Below are 22,771 nucleotides of genomic sequence, written 5' to 3'. Positions count from 1 at the left end.
CTTTGTGTTGGATCTTCTCTAGGTTTACTGTTTCTCTGAGTAGAGCCTAGATGATGATAGTACGACCAGCTATCGAAAGCGCTCGCATATAATTAAATAGAAGTTATAAAGCTCCAAATACATATAATCGGTTTTAATTTCAAAGATTCTTTAAATTGTTCCCAAATTGTTATCAAAAATTTATTTATAAGAGTTTAGCAAAAAACTTATTTTGTCAGAAAAATTTTCTTGAACTGAAGCTACCTGGTCGTTAAAATTAATTCCACATATTCCTATATTAACATTTTCATTTCGTTCCTGCCGAGCAACGGGAGTCCTCCATTTTGAATGACGTACTGTTCAATATGAAATTTATTATTTTCAAAGAGTTACGTTCAACTTCAAAAACCCCAATGGTTTGAAACTTAAGCCAATATAATCCCTTAGTGATAAATCATTGCCAAGAAGAAATTTATTCGTAAAATGTTTTTAAACAATCTTTCCGAGATAGCTGAATGAGCAAAACCTGAATCTGTTTCAAAATTAATGGGAATATCTTCCACCAACAAATTTAAAAAAGCATGTTTGACATTTCCCAGAGTATCATTATGATCAAATTTGAAATTTAAGAAGTCATCATTATCCTCAGTATTTTTATCAACTGAATACTCATGTTTTTCCCGTAAACAAAATATGGAGTCATTTTTGAGTTCATCAGAAGTACAATCATCTCCTAAAAAATTATGCTCAAATCGTCGACACTGTGGTGCCAAATGGCCTTTCACACCACATCTGTGTCATATGCAATCTCTGTATGAACACACTTTAGCAGAGTGATTTAACCTGCCACAAACTGTGCACTTACTTGTTTTCGTTTTGTGGCTCACCCCCTGTCGATTGTTTCTGTACTCCCTGGATGGATCGGCGGACGCTCCGCCAATGGAATTTGCTTATCTGCACTAACCGGTTTTTGAGAATGATAAATGACCGAAATTTTCTTCTGATTTTTCTTTCACTTTCATTACCTCCGATTTTACACCAAAACTTTCCCGGTCTGCTCTTTCTTTCAGCGCGGACTCTTTGGATAATCCCATTGTTACCAGAGATTGTAATGTAACTGTTGCTAACGACGCATCTTCTTCAAGCAATCTTTCCGTAATTTGTTCGTAATTTGTCGTTGCCAATCAAAAACACGTCACGCATAACTAATTTTTTCATAATAACTTAGGTCTGTTGTTCCTATGTCCATCGTGCTATTAGCCGAGAAAGTAGTTTTTGCCAGTAGTGACGTATCACTACTAACTTTTGTGGAGTGACGTAGTCAGGTGAAGTATTCTGAAAGAATGAAATGTCGAATATATTATTAAAACTCATAATGATATTCATTCAAATGTATAGGGTTTCGTTTTGTTTAGATTTAATAAATAATTTGGTCCGAGAGTAATATTTTTTCAATTTTTAATCGTCTAGTGTTTCTGTGATATGGAAAATAATGTTATTTATGTGCGAAACAACTGAAGTAATATGCACATTTCGTGAATGTATTTCATGAAGGCGAACTCCTTAAAAATGTGTAGTGTAGTAAACGTTTAAAATGAATTCATGATGAATATAATTTCATTGTAAAAAAATGTCAAGGACTTGATGTTTGACCTTATACAAATGATGTCTTAAAATTTGCTAATATTTTAATTTCATATCGGCAGTAAGAGAAATGGCCGTATGATTGGAAACACGTGAAATGTTTCCGCTCTGTTCAAATATTGTACTACTATATCCAAGGTAAAATGAATAAATAAAATGTTCAATTTATACCGAGTAAGTATATAAGCTCTCATGTAGTAGAAGAATATCTATCATATAATATATCAAATCAGAAACTACTTTATTTCATTGCCAGTACCAATTATATCTGTATCAAAACTTACCGAAGATAATGATTATCTTATCGCTCAATCGGTTTCTTAATAACAAATTAATTTCGATTATTTTGGCGAAACAATTTTTGGTACTTAAAAGTAATTCTTCATAAAAACCAATCTTTGAATTCTAATGGAAAAATATATGAACTTCGACCTGACTTGCGAAAGTAGCTCAATAAATGTATTTCATTTCTTCTAATTCTGTTCAATATAACAAATATTTCTACCTGAAAAAACAAATACGAATAATTTAGTTGACATACTTTACGTTAGAATTCCATATCTTTAATAAATATATTGTACCTATATATAGTAAGGGTATCTGTGAATTCTATTTGTAATGTACCATAGACAAAAAGGATTTCATTACCTTCAAATAAAATAGTTTTCAAAAGCTGAAAATATTTTCAAATTCATTTCTTACCAAATGAAGCCTATTCTCAAAAATAAGGTAAAAATGTATGTGGTAGGTTATATCTTCATATTTTTTACGCCTATATGGCTATGCATCAAATTAATTGAAATTTTGAAGACCAAACTAACGTCTCACTCACTCTTCTTATAAATAACTATAATTTTTGTTTCAGGTAAGTTCTACATCAAGTAACTTCATTAGAAATATTTTTTGGAACCTGTACCACCTCACTTTACGGTACGACGGTAAGAATTATCTACTCATAGTTTCGATAAAACAGTTGATTTGTATGATTGGTCTCTAACACAATGACATATCGATTTTTGAATAGATGGAATGATGAGTATTGACGGAGGTCTTAAAATCTGTTTAAAATCTGTTTTTCGTTAATCAGCTGTCGCCCCCATACGAACGACAACTCTCAGAAGTTGAGAAACATGTGCGAGCTAAGGAATAACGAGTTCTTACCTTTTAACGTGTAATTCCTAACACGGTTGCAGAATCATTCCAGCTTCAACCAGATAAATATCTGGTCGAGGCGGGAATCGAACCGACGGCCTTCCGATCGTCAGTCGGGTGCAATACCACGGCGGCCAATTCCACAAAATATGAAATATTATCAATTTCAGTCGCTTTGTTGCGCCGTCATATGGTACCCAACATTGACAAATTTAATTGGGTATCCCTAGATTCATTAATACTGAATTTTGCTTGGTAGCAAGATAGTGCCATACTGACCAGTGTGAAGGTGGCCATGTGTTTTCATCCATGTGTTTGGTGAAAGAGAGCCGAGCGCGCTATTCCGCCATAGGTCGTTTCACCGCAATTTTTCACATGGCTAGCCATGGAGATTTTTACATTGATATACTCATTGCTGGAAAAGAACTGATGTGATTGGAAATCATTCAAATGATGATGAAAATCCTTTTTTTTTATGAAATGAACCGCATTTTATTGAAATTGTACAAACAACTGATAATAGAAGCAGAAAAATAATTCCAAAATGAAATTGGTTGCTAGGAATATTTTTTCTGTCAATTAATTAAATACACCCCCGACTACCCTTAATTCAATTTTCATTAGAAAAAATCCTAACTCCTTGCAGAAACACATTGCTGGGAATTTTTTTCATGAAACCATCGAAGTTGGCATGTTTATTAACCCCAGAAGGGTCGCTGATTTGGTCTCGCGAAAGAACACCCCCAACTACCCTTAATTCACTTTTCATTAAAAAAATCATAAGTCCTTGCAAAAACACATTGCTGGGAGTATTTTTTCATGAAACCATTGAATTTCGCAAGCTTGTTAACCCCAGAAGGGCCGCTGATTTAGTCTCGCGAAAGATCACCCCCGACTACCCTTAATCCAATTTTCATTAAAAAAATCATAACTCCTTGCAGAAATACATTGCTGAGAATATTTTTCCATGAAACCATCGAATTTGGCATGCTTTTTAACCCCAGAGGGTCACTGATTTCGTCTCACGAAAATACACCCCCTTCTACCCTCAATTCAATTTTCATTAGAAAAAATCATAACTCCTTGCAGAAACACATTGCTGAGAATATTTTTCCATGAAACCATCGAATTTGGCATGCTTATTAACCCCAGAAGGGTCGCTGATTTGGTCTCGCGAAAGAACACCCCCAACTACCCTTAATTCACTTTTCATTAAAAAAAAATCAAAGTCCTTGCAAAAACACATTGCTGTGAGTAATTTTCCATGAAATCATTGAATTTCGCAAGCTTGTTAACCCCAGAAGAGCCGCTGATTTAGTCTCGCGAAAGAACACCCCCGAGTACCCTTAATTCAATTGTCATTAAAAAAATCATAAGTCTTTGCAAAAACACATTGCTGGTAGTATTTTTTCATGAAACCATCGAATTTCGCAAGCTTGTTAACCCCAGGGGGGTCGCTGATTTGGTCTCATGAAAATACACCACCTTCTACCCTTAATTCAATTTTCATTGAAAAAATCATAACTCCTTGCAGAAACACATTGCTGGGAAAATTTTTCCATGAAACCATCCAATTTGGCATGCTTATTAACCCCAGAAGGGTCGCTGATTTTGTCTCACGAAAATACACCCCCTTCTACCCCACATTCAGGAAAATTCACCAATAAAATATCGTGATGCGAAAAACAAAAACTCAATTGGATGGTTTAACTATGACTTCATGATTATTATCCTTGAGGTTAACAAAATTCAGATGATTGAGTAAACCTATTTGTGTATATATGTATATTGTACGTGTTCATATTTAGTGCTGAATGTATTACTCCTTCTACATAGTTCTTTTTGTAATTGTAGAATTGGTGTTCTTCTTAAATTTCTGGAGGTTTTATGCCTAGGGGAACACCTCCCTAGACAGTGAGTTCCAAAGCCTCGCTGTTCGTTGGATGAACGAGTCTTTGAAGAGAGATGTTCTGCAGGTCTCCAAGGTGGCCAAAAAGGGGTGTGAAGACTGAACTTGATGGGTCAATCTCGAAGAGACTGCTAAAGGAGGAACGGTTGTTGATATTTCACGAGAGCATCGCTCATGAAAATATCTATAAAACAGAGACAAATCGGCAATTTTTCTACGGTGTTCCAGAGAAGTGAGCGAGTTCGTTAGAGAGGCATCACCGACGAGACGGATTGCCCTACAGAGACTACAGAGTCCAATAGTTTCAGATATGTTTAGGTGCCGCACTCCAAACATGGGAACAGTACTCCAGGACAGGTCGAATCTGTGCCTTATAGATCATAAGCAGCTGACGAGAAGTGAAATAGCTCTTGCCACGAAACAGAAAACCAAATTTTTGGGATACACTCTTGGCAATGGACCTCACGTGATCCTCCCAAGAAAGGTTATTGCTCATAGTAATGCCAAGCATGGAAATGGATGACTTCAATGCTATGGTTACTCCTGACAAGATTATGCTTGCACAGTGGGATCAGCCCTTCTAGAGAAAAGACATGCCTGTGCCTTGTTTGCATTAAATTCTACCAGGTTATTAGATCCCTATTTGAGAACTGTTGCCAAGTTCATATTTATGTTGTTAACATTTCTTCCTCGTTCATTTCTGGTCTCACGGGCTGATATAGGAGCCCTGGAAGAGAAAGCGGTATGGAGGGTACTTAGCATCCGCGAAGCTGTGTACTGGGCACGAAGTTGCTTCTTTGAAGAATGTAGCTGCGTGTTAGGTGTTTTGGGAATTTCTCCTGTTTTCAAAAAAATTCATATTATTCCAAAAGGTGAAAATACCAAGTTTCAAATGTTTATGTTTAGTCTAACCATATACTATAAAGTTGAATAGGACCTATCCTAATTTAGAACAACACATATCTTTTGAAAGCAATCCCCGATGGATGTGGAGCGATATACTTATTTATTATAGACATAAAAAAAGTCTGCTTTAAAATTCAAAATTGTTGATGAAAGTTTTACACACTACATTATAATTTGATTTCTAGATATTTTTTTCCCAGAAGAACTGATCTGCTCTCCACGTCCGAATTTGTTGCTAATTCTTTACAATATGATATTTTATACCGAATACCATAGTTTTAATAATAGGATATTATAGAAGTGAAATATATTATTTTATAGTAGTATACATAATTCCGTGTTTATTAACTTGTGATAAGAAATAAACTTTTTATTCATTATATCAGATGCATGTAAAATTCTTGAAGTAAATAGGCACTATAGCCACTATGGATTTCTCGGTTACTATACTATATCCATCCAACAAGGAGAGTAGGTATTCAAAACAACGATAGACGCGTAATAGAAGCGTCAATACTAAATCTATTGGTTGAAATAAACACGACCCTTACGCCGGCTAATTAGAATCAACTGTAATCGACTGGCGGAATTCGCGCCACAGAGTCGGAGTGGTCAGTTGTTTTAACGCCTGAGGTGCTGTGTATGTATACGGTATTTTAATGTTGAACATTTTCAAAATGTCGAGTAATAAAACGTCTGAAGAAGCTGCTAACTTTTGCCCCTAAACTCAACCTGAAAACACATGAAAAAACTGCAGCTCAAAAAATGAACTTTCAATGTGTTTTCGCAAGGGGTTATGATTTTTTTAATGAAAATTGAATTAAGGGTAGTCGGGGGTGTTCTTCCGCGACACTAAATCAGCGACCCTTCTAGGGTTAACAAGCTTGCTGAATTCGATGGTTTCATGGAAAAATATTCCCAGCAATGTGTTTCTGCAAGGAGTTATGATTTTTTTAATTAAAATTGAATTAAGGGTAGAAGGGGGTGTATTTTCGTGAGACAAAATCAGCGATCCCTATGGGGTTAATAAGCTTGCTAAATTCGATGGTTTCGTGAATAAATACTCCCAGCAATGTATTTTTGCAAGGACTTATGATTTTTAACAAAAATTGAATTGAGGGTAGAAGGGGGTGTATTTTCGTGAGACAAAATCAGTGACCCCTCTGGGGTTAACAAGCTTGCGAAATTTGATGGTTTCATGAAAAAATACTCCCAGCAATGTGTTTTTACAAAGACTTATGATTTTTCTAATGAAAATTGAATTAAGGGTAGTCGGGGGTGTTCTTTCGCGAGACTAAATCAGTGGCCCTTCTGGGGTTAACAAGGTCGCTGAATTCGATGGTTTCATGAAAAAATACTTCCAGCAATGTGTTTTTGCAAGGAGTTATGATTTTTTCTAATGAAAATTGAATTAAGGGTAGAAGGGGGTGTATTTTCTTGAGACAAAATCAGTGACCCTTCTGGGGTTAATAAGCATGCCAAATAGGATGGTTTCATGAAAAAATGTTCCCAGCAATGTGTTTCTGTAAGGAGTTATGATTTTTTTAATGAAAATTGAATTAAGGGTAGAAGGGGGTGTATTTTCGTGAGATCAAATCAGCGACCCCTCTGGGGTTAAACAAGCTTGCGAAATTCGATGGTTTCATGAAAAAATACTCTCAGCAAGTTTTTTGCAAGGACTTATGATTTTTTAACAAAAATTGAATTGAGGGTAGAAGGGGGTGTATTTTCGTGAGACAAACTCAGTGACCCCTCTGGGGTTAACAAGCTTGCGAAATTTGATGGTTTCATGAAAAAATACTCCCAGCAATGTGTTTTTACAAAGACTTATGATTTTTCTAATGAAAATTGAATTAAGGGTAGAAGGGGGTGTATTTTCGTGAGATCAAATCAGCGGCCCTTCTGGGGTTAACAAGGTTGCTGAATTCGATGGTTTCATGAAAAAATACTCCCAGCAATGTGTTTCTGCAAGGAGTTATGATTGAAATTGAATTAAGGGTAGTCGGGGGTGTTCTTTCGCGAGACATAATCAGCGACCCCTATGGGGTTAATAAGCATGCCAAATTGGATGGTTTCATTGAGAAATTTTCCTAGCAATGTGTTTCTGCAAGGAGTTATGATTTTTTCTAATGAAAATTGAATTGAGGGTAGAAGGGGGTGTATTTTCTTGAGACAAAATCAGCAACCCCTCTGGGGTTAATAAGCATGCCTAATTCGATGGTTTCATGGAAAAATAATTCCAGCAATGTATTTCTGCAAGGAGTTATGATTTTTTTAACGAAAATTGAATTGAGGGTAGAAGGGGGTGTTTTTCGTGAGACAAAATCAGCGACTCATCTGGGGTTAACAAGCTTGCGAAATTCGATGGTTTCGTGAAAAAATACTCCCAGCAATGTGTTTTTCCAAGGACTTATGATTTTTTAACGAAAATTGAATTGAGGGTAGAAGGGGGTGTACTTTCGTGAGACAAAATCAGCGACTCCTCTGGGGTTAACAAGCTTGCGAAATTCGATGGTTTCGTGAAAAAATACTCCCAGCAATGTGTTTTTCCAAGGACTTATGATTTTTTAACGAAAATTGAATTGAGGGTAGAAGGGGGTGTACTTTCGTGAGACAAAATCAGTGACCCCTCTGGGGTTAACAAGCTTGCGACATTTGATTTTTTCATGAAAAAATACTCCCAGCAATGTGTTTTTACAAGGACTTATGATTTTTTTAATGAAAATTGAATTAAAGGTAGTCGGGGGTGTTCTTTCGCGAGACTAAATCAGCGGCTCTTCTGAGGTTAACAAGGTCGCTGAATTGGATGGTTTCATGAAAAAATACTCCCAGCAATGTGTTTTTGCAAGGAGTTATGATTTTTTCTAATGAAAATTGAATTAAGGGTAGAAGGGGGTGTATTTTCGTGAGACAAAATCAGTGACCCTTCTGGGGTTAATAAGCATATCGAGGTCCTATAATCGAATTATTTGCTGTTCTAATGTACACTTCTCTTCTTCGATAATGTTTTATATATGAAATTAGCAACTCTTTCGGGGATTGCAGTTTCAATTAATTTTTGTCTCAGCATATGGATACACACCGAATCGTAAGCCCCTTTTATATCCAAGAAGGCAGCACCTAGGTAATGCTTTTTTGAAAAACATAACTGAATATCGGTTACAAAATGTGAAACTGTATCAATGGTTCCTAGTCCTTTTCTAAAGCCAAACTCTTTTGAAGGGAGACTAGAATTGCAGAACAAGTAAAATTCTAATCTGTGTTTGATGATTCTTTCGATTGTTTTGTATATACATAGTTATTAGTTAATACTTACAATATCAAGTGAGGTTGCAAGGCGAAATGTTGATAAAATGTCAAATAGTTGATTGTCAAGGGTTAAAATGTATTAATTGAAATTGTGATTAAAAAGTAATAAAAATGAAACAATGGTGAGTGAAAATATATATATTAATCATATATATGTTAATTACAGTTCATAAAGATATTTGAATTTATCTTATGTATGAACCATGTGAAACTCAACTAGGTTAGAAACAAAACGGAAGTGTCTTTTGAATTACATGAGAGAAAAGAGATCACTTGGCCTAAGCTGCTGGGGCAAATTTAGTCAAACCACAGTTGTAGTTGAAGGAGTGATTTTTTGGAGTTTAAATGTCTAAGTTTTTTTTTTTTAATTTCATTGCAAAAGAAAGGATTGAATTGATTAATTAACATCAAATGCGTTACCTTCTAGAATATCCCAATTTTTATCTATTAGAAGTAAATATGAATAAGTTTCACTTGAATGATTGACGTCTGTTTTTTTTTTTTATTCAAGCAATTTTGTGACTGTGAAATGAATGTCATTTTCAAGAACAGCCTCTTCGAAACATTCTTTTCTGTAGCTAAAAATTTGACTGAATCAATGTCAATTGCATGGCCTTCTCTGCAGGCGTGTTCACTGAGTGCACACCTTTCAGGGTGTAGCCTGCAATCACTTTTGTGTGAGGAAATATGGTCTTTCAAAAGACATAGGTCAAACAGCCAGGTCATATTACCATTCAAAGAATATAATCCTATTCATAATCTTGTAGCTCCCTGATGATGACAATATCCATTGTCGAAATATTACATACCGGTGCTATGTGAGGATTATTTCTTTATAATGTTTTCATGTTGAAAGAATTTTTCAACATGAGAATGAATTTTTTGACATTTATAAAGGAATAATCCTCACAAAGCACAAGTATGTAATTGTTTTCCCCCTACGAACAACGACCCTTTGAAATCGAAACTTGTACGAGCTGAAGACTAACGACGTCTTATCTTTCAACGTGTGATTCCTTACACAGGTTGGATGATAGCAAGTAAAACTCGATCGTTCGGCCTGCGGTTTGAACCACCGACTAACACGGCGGTCGATTGTGTGAGTGAACAAAACACCCACGTCGAACCGACCGGCTACCGACCAACTGCATTATTGCTAAATATCGAGTATTACACCGGAATGCTTGAGAACGTTCGAAACGCTTCGAATAAAACCTTCATCACTTTATTGAAGCAGACATATATTGTTTTGAACATTTCTTGAAATGAAATGTTAGGAGTAAACTGTTCAATCTCATTTATTTTTGTTACCCCTTGTGAATTTAAAATAGTAAAGTTATGCTTGAAACAATGAAAATAATTTTTTTTTTAATCCACAAAAATTGCTTGACAAGAATTTCGGTCAAAAGTTAATGCAAAGTAACTTTATTCACATTGAATTGGTTTCGCACGGGTAGTATTCCATCGGATTGTTCATGAAAAGGTTACTGTTTTACCTTAAGGGAGAGTTTTTGAAGACACAAGCGACATAAAAGAATTATTTTATTTTATTCTCCAACTACCACACAATCTCATGTCAACTCCCTGAGCGAAGCCGGTAACCGGAGTAGTAACTAATAATAACAATAGAAATCAAAAGTGAAAACTGTCGATGAGAGATACATACGTATGAGGAAATAAATATTTCGAAATAATAATCTCACCCAACTACCTACACAGTAGGGTGTGGTGAACGTCTGTCGTAAAACAACTACTTCCCCGGTTAAAACCACGCTGGATATTGAATTATGTTTTGTAGTGTATCCTCACTGAATTATGTCCGACAGACATTCATGCAAGATTCCTCATAGCGTGGTATTAGTTGGGAAAGTAGTTGTTTTCCGACAGACGTGTAACACACCCTACTGTGAAGGTGGTTAGGAGAGATTAATATTTCGAAATAATGACATTTGTTGATGAAAGCTTGCACAGGTAGCACCAATGCCCTGACTTCATCAATAACGTTCAAACATAAATTTAATAAATCATACCCATAAACTTCCCTTTCGAATCAATGAAAACATTAAAAACCCGTTCGGCAGTTTTTGAGTTTATAGCTGAGGATACACTATAAAAACACACTTTTGTCTATTTTCAACGATAGTTTTATATTTGTGAACATGAATTTCCACAAAATAAACAAGTCGTCAATCAAATAAGTGAGTTGAGGCAGACTCAGCGGGGGCTTTATGATATGTAACAATTTCTTGATATCCACCGCCTTGAATTGAAAAAACAGATACCATTTAAAAGAGGAATCTATGAATTTTTAGATAAGACATTACTTGGAATCCCGTTCAAGATATGATAGTTGGATCGCACACAGCTGAAGGGATGGAAGCGATAAGGTTGAAAATGTTCTGTAAATAATTTCCCCTGAAAATAAAGATCTAACTTTTGGAGTGATTTGATGAGAGATGAGAAATTGACCTTGTTTTGACCTGTATATCTCTACATCAGGAATGTTTTCGCGGAGGGATTTTCAACTGAACAGGCAATTTAAAAAAATGAGTGATTTGTATGACTCCGATGAAGAGTACAAGTTCGTATAAAAAGTTTTCTATATCATCATACCAAAAATATTTTAATAAAAATTTAAAGCTGTTGGATTCCTCAACAATAAAAAAAATGATTGTTAATTTTTTGCATATATTAAAAGTAATGTTTTCTAATAATTCCCCAATGATAGGATATATTGAGAGTTCACTTTACTGACTCATCCCACACGTATTTGCCGAAATTTCACAACCATATAGGTACACTGTATCTCACTTTTCATGGAATCACCCTCGTAACTTTCGTAATTACAATGGTAGAATGATGGAACTCGCAGTTTTTATAAAAATGTTGAAAATATACTTGCCGGCTGAATGGTGTTTGCCCAAGTGATATACACTGCCCGTCATTCGCAATGGAAGAACCCGTTTTCACTGCAAATCATGCTAAGGGCAAAATTCATTCTGATTCGTGATCGGGATCCCAAAATTTCTACAGGTACACCTTTACTCTGGAAAAATGTCAGTCTTGAAAAATCCAAATTTGTCTCACTTTTCATGGAAGCACCCACGTTACTTCCGTAATTATCGGGGACTGATGGTAATATTGAAAATTCACCTATCGACTCAATAGTGTTGACCCATTTCATTAGTTCGGACTTCCATTGTCTAATATGATATGAATTGATTTGAAATGCTCATACCCATCAAGTATTTTTGAATATTTTCAACTATTATCAGTGTGTTTACTACGGTAAACATACCATTCGATTCGTACGAGCTGGAGATAATAGCAACTGTTTCAAAATAGAAGAGACACCTACTGCGTTAACACCGAAAATAGAAGTTAAATTGGAAATTGAAAATATTGAACTCAAAGTTCAACGAATATTTCCGCATGATCAAATTGAATTGCATCTTTTGAAAGCTATCCATGCTGCACTCCCATTCCCATACCGTTCAGAAAATGGGAACTTCATATGTTGCCTGCTCTCACACAAGGTGCAAAAAATGAAATATGGGCAGTCAAGACTTCCTCGTTCCTCGAAAGCCCTCGCTATGTGATTGTATGCAAAAAACAATATGAGTCAATACCAATCAGTAACACATTAACACGAAGACGAGCTAGCCTTAAAACGACGTTGACGATGTTTGAGAGATACCTACAGGGTTTACCAGAATTATTAAACAGAGAAGATGTATTCAATTAGAGCGACGCATTCAAGCGATTGAACATATAATGCAGGAGTTTGATGGTGTACAGGGTGACATAGACTAAAATTTCGATGAACAATTAAACGAACGGAAGGATTTTGAAAATAAATTGTATTCATTTTCAGCGAAAGCTAAATCAACTCTGGAAAAATACGTGAAAGACGATGATGCGCATTCAGCCGTATCTAATGCTAGTAAGGAAACGAACAATAGTCCAGTTTCGGCGGCTTCACAGTCAAAACACCTTGAAGGTTTAAGATTTTCAGAGTTAAAGTTGCCCAAGTTTGACGGCTCTTATGAAGCATGGTTAGAATTCCGAGATATTTTCGAGTCATTAATATACAAAAATCCTCGGATAAATGAAATTCATAAATTTCATTATTTGAGAGCCTCTTTGATTGGATCCGCACCTCAGGTAATCCAGTCACTCAAATTTACGGCAAAAAATTATGAAACTGCTTGGGGTACGTTATGCGACACATTCGATAATAAACGATTATTAATTCACAACCTTATCAGAGCAATATTTTAGCTGGAATCCATATTGCACGCAGCGGCAAAAAACAAAACGAGATAATTTATTGAAATATTTAAACAGCCTTAAAAAGTTAGGGTAAGCTACTGATTCCTAGGATACTTTAGTCATTTATATTGTAGCGAGTAAGTTAGACATTACCACCGCCCGCGAATGGGAAAGGGAAAAAACGAAACATGACTCGATAACGTTGAACGTTTTTAACGAATTTATTCAAAAGCGAGCCGATTTAGTCGAAACTTTAGAAATACATTTTCAAAAGACAGACGATAAACGAAATGAACGACGGGACACCAAATAACTCATGAGTCAGGTTAATAATCGTGAGAACTACATATTATTGTCCTGATTTCTTAAAACTGCCTATCAAAGACAGATATGCCAAAGTTAAACAACTTAAATTATGTAGCAATTTTTTATGTCGCAATCATCAAATTCAGGATTGCAAATGGACCGGGTGTAAGAAATGCAACACAATACAGTTTTACACGAAACGCGTGAAAATGATGGAAACGTGAACGCCATAACGACCATACAGCAAGACGCAAATGCATCGCAGGCAGGCGAATTAACTCAGTGTAATATAGCAGCAGTACAAAATACTATTTTGTCAACAGCGCAAGTATACGTTTCGGATCGCAAAAACGATTTCGTGATAGCCCATGCATTACTTGATTGTGGATCACAATCAAGCTTCATTACTACAGAACTCTGTCAAAAATAGAATTTACCCACTGAGAAGAGACTAACATGACAGTGGCAGGTATGAACGGCAAAACGTCTTCCATATATAATAAATGTGAAATTGAAATAAAATCAATTCATAACTCGTATTCATTCGCGTTGACGTGTTTCGTTATAGATAAAATAACAAAAGCATTACCGGGAACGTACATCAATCGTAACGGTTTGAACATTTCATTCAACATTAAATTAGCCCAAGGAGATAGAGGTGAAAAGGCCTTAGTCAGCTGAAAAACAAACGTACATAAGACAACTTGTCTTATGGGAAAGATGAATGATATGTAGTTTCGTTTCCATTTAAAAATCCACCAAATCAGCTGGGCGAATTACGCGAAATCGCGATTAAACGGTTTATATCTCTTAAGAAAAGACGTATGTTGAATGAAAAGCTTAGGAAATTATATGTAAACTTCTTGACTGAACACGAGGTCATATGACCGAAGTTCCCGATTTGACCAGTAGTAAACCGGAGTACTTTATGCCTCATCACGGAGTGTTGAAGGAGGAAAGTACGTCCACGAAACTACTAGTTGTTTTCAATGCGTCCATGGCGACATCTACTGGTGTATCTTTGAACGACTTGCAAATGGGTGGATCACTCATACAACAGGATTTAACATAGTTTATTAGCAATATCAACATTAATGACAATCTTTCATAAATTGTCAACAATTTTGCCTTTTTCCACTCTCTGCTCTTTATTTTTGATATCACTCCTAAACTTCCACATAGTTTTAAAAACATAGATAATATAAAAATTGCTAATAGAACTATTGACAACTAACTCTCTTTTTTCAAACGTCAAAGACAAATTTCCAAAAAAAAATCAATCAAAATCCATTTACAGTATTCAATGCTCTGATTGCGGTTCTGAATACATAGGTCAAACAGCCAGACTTTTGAAAGACCGTATTTCCTCAAATAAAAGTGATTACAGGCTACACCCTAAGAGGTGTGCACTCAGTGAACACGCCTACAGAGAAGGTCATACAATTGACTTTGATTCAGTCAAAATTTTAGCTTAAGAGAAAAATTTTTCAAAAAATGTTTCTTCTCACAGTCACAAAATTGCTTAAATAAATTAATTAATCAATCATTTAAGTGAAATTTATTCATATTTACTCCTAATAAATAAAAATTGGGATATTCTAGAAGATAACTCATTTGATGTTACCTAATCAATACAATCCTTCCTCTTGCATTAAAACTCCATAAAAATTACTCAGACATTTCAACTCCAAAATCACTCCTTCAAGATATCTACAACAGTAGTTTAACTAAATTTTCCCCAGCAGCTTAGGCCAAGTGATCTCTTCTCTCATGTAATTCAAATGACACTTCCGTTTTGTTTCTAACCTGGTTGAGTTTCACTTGGTCCATACATAAAATAATTTCAAATATCTTTTTTGAACTGTGATTAACTATATATTTAATTTTTTTTTTACTTTTCAATCACAAGTTTGATTAATGTATTTTAAACACTTTACAATTAACTATTTTACATTTTATCAACATTTCGTCTAACAACCTCACTTGATATTGTAAGTATTAACTAAATTACAATAACTTTCAGACGCAAACTGGAAGTAAAAGCATGCACGAAAAAAAAATACTTTCGAATAAAGTACTTCTGTATGAACATTGAATTTTACAAAACACTGTTTCATCATTTTCTTAGCATGATGTTCGAGGTCGATGTTGGAGGGTGACCTTTGAGCTAACAAATCTCTTAGTTTTTTTAATTTCGAGCCTTCAGATAAACTTCCAGTCCTTTAATGTACCACTTCAAATAGATCCTACTTCCTGTTTTACACGGAGCTTTTGCCTTCATGTATTTATTATGACGGTTCGCTTCACTCATTTTCTCCCTTCTCGTTTTTGCTGCCTAAGCTACATTTGTTATGCCATCTGCAGCACTAGCTAAATTACCGAGCGCTGATAAATTAGCAAAACTTCGTAAAAGCGGTAGAATTTCACCAATTTTTGAAATTGGTATAATTCGCAATGTACTAATGTTTTTCTCTCCACATGCGGCCGTCATAAATTTGCGCGCTCTCTTCAATGCGATTTCAGCAGCTCTTTTCGAATTTTCAACAGACTCTCCTTCTACCTTTTGTAGAATACCAGACACTATTTTTAGGATTCCTGAACCAAAAGCTACTAACATAGGGGCTTTCAATATACGTGACTTGGGTAATGACTCATACCCCATTCCAAATCGATGTTTCTATGATATTTGGTATCAACCAAGCCACGCCTTCCATTTCAAGAAAAATGTCTCACTTTTAATCGATTCCAATCAGATTCACTGGTATACTTGATTCATGATGAGTGAACAAGTTGGGAATTATAGAGAATACAATCAATCACTTATAAACACCAGATTTCAATGTACTGAATATAAGAGAAGAAATAGAATAATGAACCTTTAATTCAAAACAATGTGGGAATCTTCTTTCAAAGAAAGGACGGAAGCAATACAATTTTGAAGAAGTAACTCTATATATAGATGTGTAGATCATGCAAAAAAGTACCTATCGAAATAATTTTTCTTTCGTGGAATTCAATGTTTATATGAAACTATCTGGTTCCAGTTTGTATCTGAAAATTACTTCTTTGTATGATCTACACTTTTATGTATAGTTACTTCTTTCAAAAATTTATTGATTTCTTCCTTTCTTTGGAAAATTCCTAAATTTTTTTGTGTCATAAAGGAGTAGTATACAGCCAAAAACTCTTTTTCCCAAATATTAATCACTCCTAAAAATATAACACTTTCATTTTAAGCAAAATTAATTAGCATTAGCAATAATGAAATATGGCTATATCATTATTTTACATTGAACTAATGAATTGAAGGGGTTATATTTTTAGGAGTGATTGATTTTTGCGAAAGAAAGTTTTTGGCTTTCTACTTACTACTCCATCTTGATACAAAAAAAGGATGGGGGAATCTTCCAAAGAAAGGAAGGAAGTAATCAATTTGAATTTCAGTTTGTGTATGAAAGTTACTTCTTTGCATGATCTACACATCCATGTATAGAGTTACTTATTTTCAAATTGATTACTTCCTTCCTTTCTTCGGAAGATTCCCTCGTACTTTTTTTGTATCAAGATGGAGTAGTAGAAAGCCAAAAACTTTATTTCCCAAAAATTAAACTAATATACTTAATACATAATACACACTTTTGTGTGTTAATTATTAATGACGCTGTTTGAAGTGTTCATGTTTCTCAAAAATATTTGTAAAATTCAAGGTATGTTTCGGTTCTGAGGTCAGTACAGCCTGATCAAGTGCAAATATTAAAATTAGTTTTGGTTCATTTAGAAGCGTTCTGTTGCCGTTCCCAAAGCGTTTCGGTTTTTTCAGAACTGATACGAAATTATTCAGAATGTTAATTAATGCGCATCAATGATATTCTTCATTTGTGTTCTCTGTTAATGTGCAAGCTCTTTTGCTCACATAGCATTATTCTTCATCATTATATCATTTGAACTTTCAACACCCCAATATACATTTTTTTGTTTTGGTTTGTCATTTATTACAGAATTGATTTGCGCATTTATTCTACAACAATTTGAAACACGCATTCAACAGTTTGACATAGAGAATCAAAAGAAACCTATTCGTTACGCCTTTTTTCAATAGAACACCGCTAACTCAAATGTATTCAGTGATAGTGTTGAATTGTTTGCTGACAGGCCTCGCTCCATCTGTGAATTTTGCGCCTTCTACATATGAAGACCAATATTATATATAATTCAGTTATTAATCATCATGAACCAAAGTTGTCTTGTACACGTATTTTCTAAGGTCACTTTAAAATTAAGGAATGTTTTGTTAGGAAATGCTTTCATGAAAAAATATAATTTTGTTTATCTTTCATATCTACTTTGCGTTGTAACAGCAAACACGATGATTATTTTATTCATTCATTAATAACAATTCCGGCATTCGATTACGACCATATCTGGCATTTTCAAGAACGCAGACTTGATCTGGCTGAAAAATGTTGAGTTCAGTTCCCCATCAAGGTTCAGGTAGTTATTACTATTCAGATTAATACTTCATGTTGTCCTTCTATGGTAGATATTTGTATAAAACTAATTTTGTTCTGAAAATTAATTCCTATATATATATATATATATATATATATATATATATATATATATATATATATATATATATATATATATACAGGCTGATTCACGGTGGATGGCACATTAGACGTTTCTGGTGAACCAGACAACGGATCACTTTGAAAATTTAATGGAGGGCATATTCGGACATTCTCTAGCCAACTAAAATATTTTCGGCAATGCGGTGTTGCCGCTTCTATTAGAAAGCAGTGGCAACTTTGATTTTTCAAATGGAACACTCTGTATATAATATTATTTTTGGAATCTCCAACAATTGCCCGACAACTTTTCTTGATATTTCCCTATACCTATCTGTTACCGTTTTCGAAATAAAAATTAATTTCAATTTTTTTCTTCAAAAATCATGACTTCTAAAAATGCCGATATCTTTTAGTTAAGAAGTACTATGATATCGAAATTTGGTTTGGAGTTAGGTGATACTTGGACACTTCCCACACGTCAGCCTAATCTCCGTTACTTCAATACAGGGTGGTAAAAAAATACAGTTTTTTCGTTTGCTTGAAAAAGTTGCTGAAATTTGATTATTTTAAATGGAACACCCTGTATATTATTGAAAATTCGGAAAGCTGCTGAAATTTTCTTTCTTTCTATGTATATCATACCTATACCTAACTAGTCAAGTTTCGGACTTATGAACATTTATTTGTGAAAATGTCCCTTCAGAATGGTATTTCCATTCGGTATTTGGTAAGCAGGCCATGATTACTATTTGACAGTAGCGTTGTGACATTCTCCTAATAATATCGACATTTTCGTCACTTCAGAAGTTGCAAATAGCTTCAAAACGATGGAACAAAACTATTCAAACGAAGTTCTTATGAATTTGTTTATTATTTTTGGACAGTATGACAAAATTATCAGCAGAACATGTAGAAAGTTCAATGAAATGTATCCGAATCTACCGCCAATGAACCTCAAGAAATTTATACGAATTCAGAACAATTTCAATATGTTTGGATAAACTTTGAAAAAGCACCAAGAAAGCACTTGAAATTGGAAATATTGATATGAATAATTATAAAAAAGTAAAACAATCATGTGGAATATTTCAAAATATGTTCGAATCGCTGGCCGTTCACTTCCAAGCACTTTAAAATGCGGGTGTTAACTGCTTTCGTGGTGGCAGATCTGATTTCATTGGGATCCAAATCTTCAAATGTTTGGGCAATCCTTTCTAACAATTCATCTCTCGAACGCACGGGTATTTTGTAAACTTTTTCTTTAAACATTCCCACAAATAAAAATCTAATGGATTAAGATCGGGTGATCTCGCTGGCCAATTCCATGGTCCCAAGCGCCTCATCCACCGATCGTCAAATAGTCTATCCAGTTCTGCGCTCACTTCTCTTGTGCAATGTGCAGGAGCTCCGTCTAGTTGGTACCAACAGTTTCGATAATCTTCGAGTGGCAGATTATCCACGAAACTGTCTACAGTATTCTCCAAAATATTCAGGTAGCTTCTGGATGTTAATGACTCCTCGTATATCACGTACCTCAATTTGTTGTCCATCAACATGCAGAAGACATTAAAACTAAATTTTTGTTGAAATCCGGCTTCTTTTGTGACGTGAGGATTTTCACTGGACCAATAATGACGATTTTTTCTATTGAAAATCCCTTCTCTCGAAAATTTCGATTCATCAGTCCAAATAATTTTATTTAAAAAAAGTGGATCTTCTTGAATGCGTGTCAGCAACATTTCACAAAATTCTACTCTCTGTTGAGGATCTTGAGGCTTCATTGCTTGAATTTTGGTGAATTTATAATCATGCATTTTATGTCTTCGCAAGATTCTTTGAACCGATGAATATTTTATACCCAAATCTTCTTCAGCACTTCTTATCGATGACTCGGGAAATGCGTGAAAATATGCTAAGACATTAATCTGGTTGTCTTCGAAAGTTACGGGTCGAGGCAAGTTTCTTGGTGCTTTTAAAGTTGATCCAAATGCATTGAAATTGTTCTGAATTCGTATAAATTTCTTGAGGTTCATTGGCGGTAGATTCGGATACATTTCATTGAACTTTCTACATGTTCTGCTGATAATTTTGTCACACTGTCCAAAAATAATAAACAAATTCATAAGAACTTCGTTTGAATAGTTTTGTTCCATCGTTTTGAAGGTATTTGCAACTTCTGAAGTGACGAAAATGTCGATATTATTAGGAGAATGTCACAACGCTACTGTCAAATAGTAATCATGGCCTGCTTACCAAATACCGAATGGAAATACCATTCTGAAGGGACATTTTCACAAATAAATGTTCATAAGTCCGAAACTTGACTAGTTAGGTATAGGTATGATATACATAGAAAGAAAGCAAATTTCAGCAGCTTTCCGAATTTTCAATAATATACAGGGTGTTCCATTTAAAATAATCAAATTTCAGCAACTTTTTCAAGCAAACGAAAAAACTGTATTTTTTTACCACCCTGTATTGAAGTAACGGAGATTAGGCTGACGTGTGGGAAGTGTCCAAGTATCACCTAACTCCAAACCAAATTTCGATATCATAGTACTTCTTAACTAAAAGATATCGGCATTTTTAGAAGTCATGATTTTCGAAGAAAAAAATTGAAATTAATTTTTATTTCGAAAACGGTAACAGATAGGTATAGGGAAATATCAAGAAAAGTTGTCGGGCAATTGTTGGAGATTCCAAAAATAATATTATATACAGAGTGTTCCATTTGAAAAATCAAAGTTGCTACTGCTTATTAATAGAAGGGGCAACACCGCATTGTCGAAAATATTTCAGTTGGCTAGAGAATGTCCGAATATGCCCTCCATTAAATTTTCAAAGTGATCCGTTGTCTGGTTCACCAGAAACGTCTAATGTGCCATCCACCGTGAATCAGCCTGTATATATATATATATATATATATATATATATATATATATATATATATATATATATATATATATATATATATATATATACATTATCGAGTGTGTATGATATACAAATCAAAAAAGAAACAATTAGTGGACATAACACTCCGCGCTGATGAGGCCAATAGCCAGAAACACGTGTCCGCGGTTTGCCCCCCCTTTTTGGAGTGTTATGTCCACTAATTGTTTCTTTTTTGATTTGTATATATATATATATATATATATATATATATATATAAAATCTAGAAAGGTTAATGCAGTCAAGCTGCTGGAAAATAATTCCATGAAAATCAAAAAATAAATAGATAAGTACTCTTTGATCATTTCCATATTGATTTCAATTTAAGAGCCACCGTTAACAGCTGTTTCAGCCTATTGGGCATCGCTTGCGTTTACGCAGCTATTTTTATCAAGTACTTTCTTGGTTTTTTCTCATTTTGTCTTCAATCGAGGACCGCTTGCCCGGTACTGACGATGCCCAATAGGCTGAAACAGCTGTATACCGGTGGCTCTTAAATTGAAATCAATATGGGAATGATCAAAGAGTACTTATCTATTTATATATATATACGAATATGAAAGTTAATGAGTGTCTTGATATAGAAACAGATATATATAATATATATATATATATATATATATATATATATATATATATATATATATATATATATACATCGAAAAAGTCTAGAGATATTTTTAAAATGGCAATAATTTTTTTTAGATCGCTTTAGGGAAAAAAAAGTTGACGGGTGATTATAAAACGAATGTAACTTACAACAAAATTTATTGAATGGTCAAAAATACTGAGTGCGCATATAAGCAAAACTAACAAAAAATATGGCTCTTTGGCACCCCGAAAAAAAATCATAATACAAAAAATATTGGAATCAGTACAAAGTATGGCCTCCACGCTAGTTTATTACGGCCCTACATCTATCGTGCATCGACAAAATGAGATTGTCAATGTCTTGTTGAGGTACATTTGCCCATTCAGCGATTAAAAGCTCGTCTCAATTGAAACGTTGTGTGAATGTTCCCCATATGCGGAGTAATTCTTCGTCGAAGCATATCCCACACATGCTCGATGGGATTCAGGTCCGGTGATTGTGCTGGCCATGGCAATACATCAACTCCTTCGTTGGCGAGCCAGTCAGTCACTAGACACGCGCGACATGTGGACGAGCATTATCGTGCATTAGGTGGAAGTTTTTACCAACAGCACCGGCGAAGACGGACGATAGGTAGAAGAATGGTGTCGAGGTACTGTCGAGCTGTGAGGAAGCGATTTGGAAAAACGAGATCGGTTCTGCTGCCGATCATGATTCCGTCCCATAGCATTACTCTACCACCTCTGTATGTGTGGACTTCCTGGACGTGTCTCAAACGTTCATTATTTCCAGGTCGTCTTCACAGTCTTACTCGACGAGAATCTGGATGAAATCCAAATCTGGATTCATCTGTAAACAAAACTGTGGCTTAATAATTTGCATCCCAGTTTTGATGTTCTTGACACCACTCTAATTTTCCACCGCGATTGCCTCTCGACAAAGGTGGACATCTAAGTGGCCTTCTGTTGTGGAGATCTGCTTCATTCAGTCGATTTCTGACAGTCACACGACCAATGGTTACCTAGTGCGTCTGCTGCAACACGTTAACCAACTCAGGTGCTGTGATTATCGGTTGTCTTCTTGCGGTTAAGACCAAAAATCGGTCTTGAACTGCAGTTGTAGCGCGTCCTCGCCCTGGATGTTGTTCGGCTGGACTGCCAGTTTCACGGAAACGCCGCC

At 35.0% G+C, this 22,771-nt stretch overlaps 1 protein-coding gene across 4 annotated transcripts in view; it reads left to right on the top strand.

Annotated features, from left to right (window-relative positions):
* The window catches only part of LOC111512544 (protein fem-1 homolog CG6966), a 452,752-nt gene that overhangs the window by 176,268 nt on the left and 253,713 nt on the right, over positions 1 to 22,771 (top strand). The window contains exon 1 of one of the 4 annotated variants that reach the window (XM_074179253.1): positions 22,768 to 22,771. This exon is cut by the window's right edge and continues 95 nt beyond it. The exons of the other annotated variants lie outside the window; for them this stretch is intronic. The gene's annotated coding sequence lies outside the window, so the exon portion shown is untranslated. Of the gene's footprint in view, positions 1 to 22,767 lie in introns of those variants that run through there. 4 annotated transcript variants of the gene reach the window in all.

This window comes from Leptinotarsa decemlineata, unplaced genomic scaffold, assembly GCF_025532065.1.
Source record: "Leptinotarsa decemlineata unplaced genomic scaffold, Ldec_3_MD MMD2_tig00004839_RagTag_RagTag, whole genome shotgun sequence".
Lineage (NCBI taxonomy): Eukaryota > Metazoa > Arthropoda > Insecta > Coleoptera > Chrysomelidae > Leptinotarsa > Leptinotarsa decemlineata.
This window is presented reverse-complemented; position numbering and strand designations above follow the sequence as displayed.